At 33.4% G+C, this 11,216-nt stretch overlaps 1 pseudogene; it reads right to left on the reverse strand.

Moving 5' to 3' along the window:
• Positions 1 to 2,480: 2,480 nt before the first annotated feature.
• LOC148200951 (uncharacterized) lies at positions 2,481 to 3,214 on the reverse strand (annotated as a pseudogene).
• Positions 3,215 to 11,216: the final 8,002 nt, after the last annotated feature.

Genomic DNA, 11,216 nt, shown 5'->3' on the forward strand with positions numbered 1-11,216 from the left:
TTTTGATTTTTCCTTAAGGCAACAATGTTGTCTATAAGGTTGTAACTTTACTAAGACCAAATCACCTACATCAAAGTGCATATCCTTTTGTCTTTTATCAGCTTGCTGTTTCATGTACTGCTGTGCCTTAGACAAGTTCAGCTTCACATGCTGAAGGATTGTATCACGAGCTTTGAGCATATCTTGAACAGAAATTGGATCAATAGAAGTAGTTTCATACCTTATGATAGTAGGAGGATCTTTACCGTATAAAGCCTTGAAAGGGGGCATTCCAATACTCTAGTGCAAAGAAGAATTATACCAAAATTGGGCCTATGGAAGCATATAGTACCATCCTTTTGGATTGTGAAAAACGAATCATCTAAGATACATCTCTAAAGTTTTATTCAAAATCTCTGTTTGTCCATTCGATTGTGGATGGTATGAAGAACTCATAGCAAGTGTGGTACCTTGAGCCTTGAAAAGATGTTGCCAAAATGGGCTAATGAAAACTTTGTCCTTGTCAAAGACAATGGAATGAGGTACATCATACAATTTAACTATGTTGTAAACAAAAACTTCAACAACTATCTTACTTGTATATGCAGCCTTGAGTTGAATGAAATGACCAAACTTGGAGAGTCGGTTTACTACCGCCATAATTTTTTAGTACCCATGCGACAAGGGCAAACAAGTGATGTTGTTGACTACTCATACGACAAGGACAAACAAACGATAAAATCCATTGCTATATCATCCCAAACATGTAACGGAATTGGCAAGGGCTTTGTTAACCCTGTGGGTAAAGCTTGTTGCACCTTAGCTTGTTGGCAAATTTGACATTCACGAACAAATTTTTTAATCCTCTATTGCATTCTAGGCCAAAAGAATTTAGAACAAATTCTAGCCATGGTTTTTGCAACTCCAACATGTCCTCCTACCTTCAAAGAATGAAATTCCAACAACACCTAATTGATAATGTCCTCATCCACTGGTAGCATGATACAACCCTTCCAAAGCAATAACCCATCCTTAATCCTATACTCTTGGGACTGTAACTGATTTGCCAAACATTGATCATATAAGTCCTTCAACCTCACATCTTTTTGAGTTGCCGCAACTACCCTTTTAAACCATTGACTTGTTGGTTTTGACTATGCCATCATAACACTTCTTAATAACGCATTAACAGGTACACTCTCTTTTCCGAGTTTATATTGGATTGTAAGATCAAAGCCCAAGAACTTCGGTAACCACTATTAGTGCTCTAGAGTTTGCAAACGCTGTTCTACTAATTCCTTTAAGCTCTTTTGATTCGTTTTAATAATAAACTTGTGGCTTAAGAGATAATGTCTAAATTTTGCCAACGCCTCAGTAATTGCATATGACTCACGTGTATATGCAGACTGCTTTTGGATTCTCAATGACAATTTCTTAGAGAAATAAGCTATGGGATGAGTACCTAGACTTAAAACTGCTCCTACCCCTAAGCCAAAAGCATTCGTTTCAAGAACAAAAGGAGTCGAAAATTTTGGTATAGCCAAAATCGGTGTTGTAGTGAGTGCTTCCTTCAATTGTGTAAAGGTCATGGTCGTTGCTTTAGTCCATTTAAAAGCATTTTTCTTCAACATATCAGTTAATGGAGCTGCTATTTGGGCATACGCTTTGACAAATCGCTAGTAATGACATGTAAAACCAAGGAAACCTCGTAGCTGTTTCAAGTTAATTGGTCTTGGCCACATTTTGGTTGCCTCCATTTTTTTTTTACAATCCATAGCAAACGTAGATCCTGAGAGTGTGTGACCAAGATAGTCTGTTTCCTCTACTCCAAATGAACATTTGGAGAACTTTGCATACAATTGATGACGCTCTAAAATCCGCAAAACCACTTCTAAATGATACACATGTTCCTTTAGTGAGGAACTATATACAAGGATATCATTGAAAAAACCCAGAACAAATTTTCTTAATATTCCTTGAAAAATGATTCATAAGACTTTGAAAAGTGGCGGGAGCGTTTGTGAGTCCAAAGGGCATGACAAGCCACTCAAAATGTCTATGATGCATACGAAAAATATTTTTATAATGATTCTCTGGATTCAACAAGATTTAATGATATCCCAATATCAAATCTAACTTAGAAAATATCATGTCACCAAAAAGTTCATCAATCAACTCATCAACACTAGGTATTGGAAAACTATCCTTTATAGTAATTGCATTTAATGCTCTATAGTCAATACAAACTCTCCAAGAATTATCCTTCCTTTTCACAAGTGTGAAGAAAAACGACTCTTACTTGGTTAAATAATCCTTTCCTAAAGCATGTCATTAATAAGCCTCTCAAGCTCTTCCTTTTGACTATGAGATAACGATATGGCTTAACCTTTATTGGATTTCATCCTTCCATTAATAGAATAGAATGAACATAGGCATGCTGTGGAGGCAAAGTTGAAGGTGTAGAGAAAACAAAACCATATGTATGCAACAATAATGCAATTTCAGGTTCTATATTTTGCTGGTAATTCAAACAAAGGAAAAGATTGAATATTTGGGTCCACCATTTTCATGCTATAAACCTCTGTAATGGAATTAGTGTTGACCATTCTACGGATATGATGCAATTGAGCCTGCATTGGAACATTATCAACATCTCCTACAAACTTACCATTATACAAGAATTTTATATTTAAGGCTTCATAATCAGCCACATGAGGACCTAACATTTTCAACCAGTTAGCTCCCAAAATAAGATTTGCACCTAAAGTTGGAAGCAAATATACAGGCATTTGGAACACATTCCCCTGAGCATGTATGACCAATTTCTGAATTAAACCTTTCGTTGCCATATAATTCCCATTTCCTACCATTACTTTGAACATGGGGGCTGGTTTCACCGGCACCTTCAAAATTTTTCAAGAGGAGGTTGCAGAATATTATCTGAACTCCCTCCATCCACTAAAACAGTCACGGGTAGCTTGTCAATATAAGCTAAAAATCGAATTGTACCCATCCTAACGCCACCTTTAAGTGCATTAAGTGATAAATGATGGTCCTCAATCCCAATTTCTTCATTAACAACCTGCAGATCAAGATCATGTGGTGGCTCATAATTAGGATCCAACAAATCCTCCTCTAGATTAAAAAACAAATACTGTCTATTTGGGCATCAATGATTAAAAGTGAATTTATCATCACAGAAATAACATAGTCCTTTTTCTCTGCGAAGTTGCATTTCAATTAGAGTTATTTTTTTGACATATTAGTCAAGGGTAGAATTGTAGGTTTTGGTAATAATGGTGGAAGAGATGATTTAACCATAGGTTTGGGCTGTTGTTGTGAAGTATTAAAACTCGTTGAAGCCACTAGAGAATAACATCTAACAAGCAATGAATTAGATTTAATTGTGGGTGAGTATCGATCCTCATATAACTTTGCCAAGGCTATTGCTCTCATCAAAGAAGTAGCAGTTTGAACTACCACATCAAGTCTAATTTCAGCATGTAAACCACTCAAGAAACAATTTAATAAAGCTTCATCAGATAAACCAATTGATTGGTTTGCCAACGACATAAATTTCAGATAATAATCGAAAATTGTACTAGTTTGGTGTAATTTAAACAACTCGGCCATTAGGCATCAAAAGGAGAGGGACCAAACTGGGATTCCAAAGCACGTGTCAAATCTATCTAGGATTGAACTACAGATAGACGTTGAAGCATTTAAAACCAAGGCACAACATCTTTTTCGAAATGCATTGCAACAATCTCTACTCTCTCTACATCAGGTGTATGATGATAGTTAAAGAATTTTTTTGTCTTAAAAGTTCGTTCTAACACCGATGATTGACCATCGAAATGTGGAAATCCCAAAGATATGTGCTTAGTCGGTAACGCAACATGCAACTGATTTGCTCTCGAAGCGACACCATGGAACAAAGATTGGGATTTCACTATTAACTCAAAGATTGATGAAATTGATCCATACGAGCTTGCGCATTAGCCTGGACTTGTTGAGTATGAGCCCATTGTTCATAGTCACAAAATTCTAGTATATCTATTAGTTTTCAAAGTTCATCAGAATGACCATGTACTTTGGCCTATAATTCCTTCAAACGAGTGTTTTGTGTCAGTGAAAGCACTAATGAAACAAATAATACTAGAAACAAATGATGAAAACTAATATATTGCAATTGTGAAGTTTATAATGGCAGAATTCAAGTATATTAAAATTAAAACTGAAACAGAAAATGGAATGTTTCAATACAATCATAGAAATGAGTAGTTTAACTAGAAGCGGCCAACATAACCAACATGTCCCTTCTTGAATTTCGTAACTTGGTACAAAACAGAAAGAATTTCAAAATAAGGAGGTGCAGAAGAACAATTGAAAGAGAACCGTAACAAAATTGTTCAAAAAGAAGATTATCACACGCATAATAACCTTAGAGAACATAATCTTTTAGAAATACATTCTCTCTCTTACACCTCATGTTTTTCCTTCACCTTTTTCTTGCTTATCGCATGTCATGTGTTTTTGTAGTATAACTAACTTTTCTCTCGCATCCAGCTCAATAATTTTTTTTGGCTTTCATTTTTGTTGCATTTTAGAGGTTGTAACATGTATTTGGACCCCTTAAAGTTGGTTACTACTACTTATAGCTTTCTATAAAAAGGTGATGGCAAAGTAGAGAATTTGGAACGACAATTGTTACAATTTGGATAGGTATAAATGTGGATAACAATTTTATCACCTTTGTTATCTTCACTTATGTTTTAAATCAATAAATAAATATCAATTGAAATACTACTGGATGTATTCATCCATGTTTTTGTTGTCTTCGGTTGCGTTTCAAAGTAAATAAATAAATAAAATTTAAAAATATACTAAAAATATATTGGATGTAATTGTGTTTGACTTAATTTGTCTAAAATCTTTTGTTAAAGCTAGAACATATACATGACGTATTTTTGTTATTTAATATACAAGCTTTATAATTTGTATGCATTTGTGATTCTACATATTTGATCATATTTTGCATTTAGATCCAATTTTAATTAGGAATTCATTTTATCTTTATATTAATTAAAATTTCATTCTTAAATTACCTAAATATAATATTTAAATTAAAAATATTCAAATATAAAATAAAAATTTCTCACCTAACATGAAAAAAAAGATCGTCTATATATAAAGAGATGAAAATTAAATACCCAAGAAAATATTAAAAGTCGTTATTTAATAAATAAAATTAATATATAAATATAAATATGAAAGTTTAGATATTAAATACGTAGTTTATATAATCATTTACCTTTTTACAGCTTTACTTAAAATTTATATTTATAGATTTTGAAATAAGTGTTTGATTAACTATTCTTTACTTAAAATTTATATTTATAAATTTTGAAATAAATATTTTATTAATTGTAGTTTAATTATTTTCGATTAATGATAATCACACTTTATTTAAATTATTCAACATTAGAGTTAACCTTTTAGACTACTAACCATTCAATCCTATTTCTTGAACTGCATAATTTCAAAAGTTGTTTGAGAGTATTTGATTAATTGTATCAGTGACTTACTAAACGCTCATATTATATACAAGATAAAATGATCAAACACAATATCTTTTTACAACTACTTATTCTCGTGAAAAAGCACATTACATATCAAATGCTCTCAACAATAATAATAATCAAATATATTCTCTTATGTTATCTCAAAGGGCATAAACACATGTCATTTTTAGATGAAGTCTTTCTATTTAAATATGCAAAATTAAAGCAACAAGAAACATTATGCCCTTTCGAGCACTTTGAAAGTTTTTATATTGAATATAACTAAATATTCTTTTTCATTGTTTCATCAATATCATATATTTATAACTATAAATCTAAATTTGATTTTTATTTACTTTAATATATTTTGCTCGTAGCATGCTTCTATCTTTACTTGCAATAAACAATAAATAATTAACCCATTATTTTTTTTTCTTGTAATTGTTATATTTACATTAAATTCATGTTGAAAGAAATTACAAAAGATTTTATTTTTTTATGTGAGTCTGTCCACAAACTCATAACCCTTCAGCCTATTTAACCCGCTTATACATATAAATCCTCTTCAGCCTATTTTTAATGAACCAAATCAATAAATCTTACAAACTCCAAATTATCTAATTCTTTAACTCTTTTTTTTGTGAACTTGGGTCATGATTTTTTGTATAATACAGGGAAATCTTAGAAAAAGCTCAGCATGTGTTAGGAGGCTCAATTTTTGACGAATTTTCCTTTTAAGAGAGATTCGAAGGAACTCCCACTAATCCTACTAACAGAAGTCTAAGATGTTCTAGAGGAAACTTGAAAGAAAAAGTAGAAAATTTTTTCCTAAGTGAATGCAGACACGAAGGTTAAAACATGCCCTAATATAAGTAAATTAGTTTTGTATATTTTGTTTACAAAATGTTAACAAAATAAACACAAAGTATATATTGAGGCACCCAAACAAACTACAATAAAAAATGATCCTTAATTGTAATATTTTCAGCAACAGATAACTAATGTTGCTGAATAAACTTGAATAAGATAATTAAAAATCCTTGGTTTCTGTTTTTCCACGCATAAAAAATGCTGGTTCTTGAGGTAAAGGCAGTTTTCCAACTTGATCACAGCTAAAATACGAAGCAATTTTTGCCATGATAGGCCTCTGATCTGGGTTTCCCTGCACACATAATAGACCAATTTGTACACACTTATTGATTTCTGTTTCAGACAAGGAGTGTGGTAATGAGGGATCCAACAATTCAAGTACTCTGTTTTTCTTCCACTTCTTCCAAACCTGCAATTAAGATGCTAAATAAATGCTCATTTATCTTTTTCCATGTTAAATCTATTGAGAAATTACAAAATCATTAATAAAAGTCATCAAATCAAAAGTGAAGGTTAGAAATTTCACACGAGTGATAAATTCAATTTACAGATTAAAAGTGATAACAAACCCTATCTTACAACCTATTTTGTAGAATTGAAGTAGGTTTAAAATTCACCATTANAATGTTAATTTAGCACTTGTCTTGGTCTGATTGTATGTAAAATCCATGTTAGCTACCTCAATTTCCCTTATTTTACAGGAACTGACGAATTCAAGGAGTTAAACCTGTATTTTGAATGAAAGAAGAAATATTTAAACACATTTAAAGAAATATGTCACAACACGACAACAATAATTTGAGGGCTTGAGCCATGAAGAAAACCTAACAAAGCAAGTTTCCTCAAGCCTTGGCCTAAAGCTTAAACCATAAATTTCCCTTTTTCATGAAGTAACGTCACACAACTCTAGTCCAAAATTTCACTACTTAAGCCACAAAGGAAACCCACTAAGGGAGGAAACCTCATGACTAGAGCCATGGACTATTGCTTGCGCTATGCTGTCAGGGTCTATAAATATCAACGTGTTAGATAGATTTTAGAGACTTTGGAAACCCTTTTAGGACTTTAGTTTTATATACTTTTAGGGTGCTTTTAGAGAGACTCTAAAGGGTCATCTCACTCACATCCTTTGTAATCAATAAAACATATTTAGAGGATTGAAGAGATGTATTCTCTTCTTTGTTCGTACTTTTTCCTATCATCCATCAAGAGCTAAATTTCTATTGTGTTGGGGCATGATGTAGGTCATCTGAAGCTTTATGCTTTAAGGTAGATTTGTTGCAAGACAATGAAAATATGTGAAGTCAAGCTCCAATAACCATAGAAAGTCACTCCTTTATTAGTTTAAATAAATTTCCAAATTGAATTTACAAGATTTTCACAAAGACGAACATGTTTTATACACATCAACTCCTATGACAAGTCCCACCTTTGTCAACATTGGGCCTTGTTCCTTTGTTAACTTAAGTGGTCAAAACCCTATTCTACTTGGCTCAAAATACAAGGCCTAATATTATTCTACTATATGATGGCCCAAGAAAAGAAGAGCTTGACTTCACCTTTCATGGTTGACTCTTCTTGGATTTGCTTGGCCGTGCTTCTTATGATTGGACCTTTGGCTAAGGGTTTGCCATCAAGAGTTTAGGCCAACTCTATGAAGAAGGTGGCTAAAGGAGATCACATGGGATGCTTTAGCCTTTGGTGACCTAAGATGGGTAGTATAACACAAGAATTGCAGCATAACATTACTCAAATTCAAAGGGGACTATAAGAGTGGTAGACAACTCTATTTATAGGCTAAGAATGTCTCCAAATTGTAGAACCTAGACCTACAAACCCAAACTTGGCTAGCTTAGAGAACAAGGTGAAAAAATGATCTCCTTTAGGAAGAGGAGATGTGGCAAAAAAAATCTTCTCTATTAGGAGAAAGACATGTGGCCACTACCTATAAGAGAGACTTGGAGTCTAAGTCAGGGTTGTATCCTTTTCAAGACACCTCTTTTAAATCTAATTTATAGAAGCTTGCTTTGCCTTTTTATACGAACACCCTTAGGCTTTGTTTTATTACTAAGAGATCCCTCATGCTCACCTATATAAGAGGATCTTTAAGATTTGTAAAAAGGTTGAATATTTTTAGTTTATACATACATTTTGTTCAACCTTTGTGAGAGTGCTCTCTTAGGAGTGTTCTCTTAATTAGCCTTATATTGAGCTAAAACTCAAGTAGCAACATCCTTATTCATCTTGTCTTGGTGAGCCTTTGTATCCGCCAAAGTGGCATGCCATCCTTGAGTTCCCCTCCACCTTTCATGACTTTCATCTTTTCTTATCCTTTGATGCACGTTCATTTCAGAATATACCACATTTTAGGTTCTTGTTTACGTTATTGAGTAATTGAACTTCTTCTCTCATACAAGTCTCCTTGAAGTGTATCTTTACAACTATATAACATTGTTATCTTAATGTCTAGTAAAAATCTTCATGGAGTTTTCTTAATCACCAAAACATCATACAAAGCTAAACTCTAAAATGGGTACTTATCATTGCCCTGGGCCAAAATTCTAAACGGGTTGATCCAGCGAAAAATTGAGACTGATCAGCTCGGGCTAAAGAACAACTTTGGTTAAGTCAGGTTAAAGGTCATGATGGACCAACTCGAGTTAAAGGGTGAAACAGAGCGCCTTAGGAAGTACTTTGAGACGAGGTAGTCCAAACAAAAGGAACACAAGTCAGTCTAGGACAAAGGTCAAGATGGATCAGCCTAGAACAAAGGTTGAGACACATCGACCTAAGCAAAAGGTTAAGATTGACCAACCTAGGGACGAGGGTCGAGACGGGTCGACCAAGATGGAAGGTCAAGACGGGTCGTATAGGCCAAATGTTATATGGGTAAACGCGAGTTGAAAGGTAAGATGGTCATGTTAGTTCGACATAGAGACAAGTTAGCCATAGTTGAAGGTCAAGAAGAGTTTGTCATAATCAAAATTTGCGACCGACCCGGACCGCCAAAGGTTGAGACTAGTGAACCTAATTCGTAGGTCGAGACGGGTTGTTTAAGGATGAATGTCAAGATGGGCCAACTTGGGCCAAAAGGCGAGATAGGTCGGCCTAAGTCAAGGTTTGAGACCTGTTAAGAAAAAATCATCTAAAGAGAATAAGTTATTTAGCAACTCAAGTTTTAAAGTTTAATAAACAACATTTAATGAAATATCGTTTAGTGAAGTATATCGTCTAAGCAAAGTGCATATCAAAACATCTTTATTAAACGAATGAAGACAAACCATGATATGTCAGTTATAAAAGGTTAAACAATATTTGACAAAAGCACATCTAGAGAAAATAAGGATTAAGTGTTATATAGCTTATCATTGATACTACTTTAAAGAGCATATACTTGCGTTAAATGCTTATATTACAAATCATGCTTCAACACTTAATTAATGTATAAAATATTAAAGGCGTGTGTGTAATATACTTTGTGTACTTTGCTTTTTTTTTTCTTCTCTTTATCTATGTAGATATCGACAATACTAAGCTTTACTCAAAAGCACTACACATGAATTAGAAAGATATTGTGAAATAGGAAAATATTCCTGGAATATTTCCATAAAGCTTTGTGTCCTACCATATCCGAACAACTCTGAATATGAAAGCAAAGCTACTCTTCCCAAGGTGAAGACATAGTCTTACAACTCTCACTCTTAAAGCAATACTACTCTTCCTAAGGTGAAAATAAGTAAAAATCTTCGTACGAGAAGCCACCTACTCTTAAGAATGTCGACTCTCTCTAAGTAATGGTCATCTCTCAAAGAAAGTTATATAAGGAGGACTTACACAAGAGAATAAAAGAACTTTAGCTATCATTGTATCTTATGTTGTTATTCTCTCTATAAGCATACATCATTTGAATATGTTCATAAAACAAAAGAAAATCTTTCACGTTACCAGATTTCATTGTCTTGTATATCCTCTCTCTAAGAGTTACTCAAATTTGTATTTGTTATCAAACACTTATTATGCTTTCATATTCTAAATAGAATTAAAAGACTTGTACTATTTCGCTCAAGTGAGTTAAACGTTCTAAACAGTTGTCTAGGATTGAAACCAAAAGTTGTTAACCTTGGACTAGTCAGGTTGACTAGGGAAACCAAGAGTGGTTGATAATACTCGGTGTATACCGGGAGTGACCTATACTTATTTGTAATCTTGTATAAGATTAGTGGATCACCTTACGAGTTCTTAAGGGAGACTACATGTAGCTTAGGTTGAGTGAACCAGTATAAAACGCTTTCCTAAACGCTTGCTTGAAAACACACATTTTTAACAACCACTACAATTTAACTAACACTCACAACAATTATTAAAACTTATTTTTGCGAAAAGTTTTAAAACACTATTCAACATCCCCGCTCCCCTTTCTAGTGTTTCCATGTATTTCAAGACTGATTGGCCTCGATCGATGGTCATGACAGGCCAACTAGGGCCGAAGGTGAGACAAGTTTACTAAGGGTGAAAGTGTGGACTGGTTGATTGGGCTAAAAACTGAGATGAGCCGATTAGGCCAAAAATTGAGACCAACCCTGTCCTTTTTATCTATCCTTTATGTGTTTCTATTCATATTTCACTAGATCATCTAGCCCTCTTACGCATTTCTTTGTGTGAATTTGTTCATATAATTCCAAAATGAAAAAATCTATAATACACTTACCCTTGGGTTTATCTATAGTGACATGTTTTTCCCATATTTCTACCTTAATTTGTTTTATGTATTCAAATTTACCTTGCTTTTTCTCATCTTTGTGT

The sequence above is a fragment of the Vigna umbellata genome, chromosome 4 (genome assembly GCF_029865625.1).
Source record: "Vigna umbellata cultivar VRB3 chromosome 4, Vumbellata_1.0, whole genome shotgun sequence".
Taxonomy (NCBI): domain Eukaryota; kingdom Viridiplantae; phylum Streptophyta; class Magnoliopsida; order Fabales; family Fabaceae; genus Vigna; species Vigna umbellata.